The following is a 3,624-nucleotide window of genomic DNA, read 5'->3' as shown; positions in this document are numbered from 1 at the left end:
CTCGAACCCATAAACCATCACGGTTTGCAAAACCGCTTGAACTTGCCATTAGAATCATGTTCGCATTTTTTCCACTTTCTTTATTAATGTCATAAAAGGGCACTCGATTATTTTCAAGATAGGCTTCGCGTAAAATATTGTGTAAGCAGCATGCAGTTATTATTAAATCATCACAAGTTTCCGGCAAAATTGCTATTGGTGCGTAAAAAACCCTAAACTCTTGGGATAATAACCCGAATGCATTTTCTGCAACTCGACGGGCACGACGAAACGTGTAATTAAAAATCTCTTTTTGCTGATCGAATATTGCAACTCTTCTTGAATAAGGCTTCATTATATATGTGCTTAGTGCAAATGCTTCATCTCCGATAAGGAAGTGAGGTAAAATATCGTACCTTCTAGGTAAATATTTCTGTTTTGGAATATTAAACTCATTTCGGATTATTTTCCTTCCCATTGCTGATTTTTTAAATATATTGCTGTCTCTCTCTTTTCCATAAAAACCTACATCAATTGCGATAAATTTGCAATTAGCATCTACTATCGCCAACAGTACGATTGAAAAATAATCTTTATAATTGAAAAAAAGTGATCCACTCTGTTGTGGTGATTTTATACGCACATGTTTGCCGTCGATACTACCGACACAGTTTGGTATGTTCCATTTTTACCAAAAATCCTTTTCAATGTTTTTAAAGTTCTGTTTCATAGGCGCTTGCATGGAAAATGGCATAAGTTTCTCTCGGAGTAATTTTAACACCTACTTTACAATTCTTGAAATATAAGAGCCTGATATTCGATACGCAAATGCTAAGGATGCGAAACTTTCTCATGTAGCCATAAACCTGAAAATAAAAGTAATACGTAGCTATATTTTTTCATAATTATTTTCAAGGAAAGTCACTTTTTTGTTTTAAAAATAGCATGTATACTAAGTGACATTGAAAAAAAAGCCAATACAAAAATGCTTTGATTTAAATGACTATATCTTTTTTAATAATCGAGGTATAAAGACAATGAAAAAAAGAGAATATCAACGAAAGTTCAAGCTATAACTTCATCATAAAAATTATACTGTTAATAGTACATCCTACAGGGTGATTAAAAGTTTTAGAGCAAATAAGTCCATAAGAATTACTTTACGCAAGGTGCTGCTAAATTTTCAAACATCCTGCAGGATGTACTATTCACAGAAAGGTATTATTATTATATTGCAAATATAGCTTAACTTTTCTTTGATAATCCGTTTTTTAATTGTCTTGATACCTAAATTAAAAGAGATGTATTCATTTAAATCAAAACATTTTTGTATTGGCTCTTTTGAAAAAAATCAAGATGTTCGATTTTCTATGTCACTCAGTAGTCAATATATAATTTGTACAGCAGTGTTACTTCAATTTCAGGTAAGAGCTGTAAAAAACTTTGGAAAAATATAAGAGATGGCTATGTTCATTTTAAACGCAAAAGTAAACTTTCCACTGGGTCCGAAACTCCAAAAAACTCGCGTACTAAATGGAAAACGTACAGATTGATGTCCTTCCTAGATACCGTGGCGCAAGAGAGACCCGGAGTTAGCAATATTGAGGTTTCAAATATTGATGATGATGATGAATATACAGCAAATACTTTCAGTGAACCTAATATTGCTGAAATGAATAATATTCAGCAAGCAAATACTCCTATTTCTTCTCAAATAGAAGTGGAGACCGATGGCTTACCACCCCGAGAAGAGGCCAGGCCAGGCAAGTAAAGCTAATATTATTAAGTAAAACCTTACCTTAGTGTTACAAATAATTTTTCTTCCGGCTTTATTAAATTCCTTGTAGTTTTTGGTATAAGATCATTTTGAATTAAAGATAATACAAAATTAAATTGCTCCTTATTTAATCTACAGTAATTCCTAAATATATGTTAATTCCCATTTAAATGCCTTTTGATCAATGTTTGAAATGAGCCCTCGTATAGTCTGTATTAATACATTAGTAATACCGGCCTTCTTCGTTTTAGATATAAATAGTACAGGAGCAAAAACTCATCATCCCCCTCTTCTTCAAATTAAACTTGTTGAATTGCATTCATTGCCGAAAAGTAGTGAAGATTGATAGATAACATAAACCTGAACACTACAATAACCGCACTACAACTGCTGTTGTCTTCGGAATGAAGTCAACGTTACTTGTCGTTGAAGCGACAAGTGCCGTTGTCGTCTGTCGTTGCTGTCCGTCGTCTGCCGCGTGATTCGGAAGTCTATCTTAAAGGTAGGATGTTTTACTTTCCGACACTGCGACATGCGATAACGACGTGCGTTGAACTGTCGCGACGCAGATTGCGAGTTTGCGACCAACTGTTTTCTTACTATGCGACATTTCAGTTCAGCGCAAATCGTTTGAGGCAGTGCAGTTTATCAAGATGAACGCTATTCGTCGTAAAATTGCTGCGATTCTTTTGCTTTACGACGAAGAAGAAGAAAATTTAGCTCTATTACTTCACGCTCCTGAACCTTTCCAGAAACATTCTGACATATACAAGAATCGTGACAAAGAGGGAACTTACAACATTTTTATTGGACGCTACTTAAGCGATACTGAGACGCGATTCAAGGCCTTTTTCAAAGTATCACGTGATTTGTACTACTATATTCTTGAGTGCAATTCAAGAGGATATAACGATAATGCCTTTATATGGCTGTCCTAAACCAATAAGACCTGAAGTAAAGCTCTGCATAACCCTAAGGTAGGTGCCCAAATATTCTTCCTATATTGCAATTTTTTTAAAATAAAGAACTTTGTTACTTAAAAAAAAATATATTAATTTTCGGAGACAAGTAATACAATACATGTAGTAGGGAAGAAAATAAACTCGAAATAAATAGTAGGTAACGCTAAACAGAAATATGAAACAAATCTAAGTAATTTAAATGCTGCCTAAATCATACCATCAATATTTTGAGACTCCTCATAGTTGTGTTCACGAGAGTTTTCACAAGGTGTCACTAAAGCACTACTATATTCAGGTGGCTTAATAATCGAATCATGAGGGCTGGTTATTGCTGAATGAGATGAATATTCACTTGAAGATAAGGCAGAGTTACTTCTCAACATGTTATCAGGTGTGAGCACAGTGGAAGGTGGGAGTTGACGTTCTAGAGGCATTATCGGTTGTGAGTACCTTGCAATGCTTTCTAATACGAAACCTGTAACAACTTGAGCAACCCCAGCTCTCGTACTAGCAATTAAATCCGGAGGGAACTGTACTACAGTTTCTGCCAAACTTTCAAAAAACTTATAAATAGGATGCCGTTCGTTGTCAACATTTTTACTTTTTTTTGAGTTTTGTAGCAAACTTTGAATCACTTCGAATCGTTCTGTTTGCTTTTTTTGAATTTGGTTCCAAATCTGAGTTGTATCTGGTGCAAGATGAGTTTTCCTTCGTTTATTTTTGCCATTCAAATTTTCGTTTAGTGCGCCTTCTTCTGGCTTCTTTATGGTATTTTCGTCGGAAGTGGTACATTCGCCATAACTTTGTTAAGATTTTAATGTCTTATCATTGCTTGCCTCATTGTCAGATTCCTTCGGAAATACATCGCTTAAGATTTCATTGTCAACCATACCTTCTTTAGATGCA

Source organism: Anthonomus grandis, chromosome 22, assembly GCF_022605725.1.
Source record: "Anthonomus grandis grandis chromosome 22, icAntGran1.3, whole genome shotgun sequence".
In the NCBI taxonomy this organism is placed as follows: Eukaryota; Metazoa; Arthropoda; class Insecta; order Coleoptera; family Curculionidae; genus Anthonomus; species Anthonomus grandis.
The sequence above is the reverse complement of the archived record's forward strand: the minus strand, read 5'-3'. Positions refer to the sequence as shown.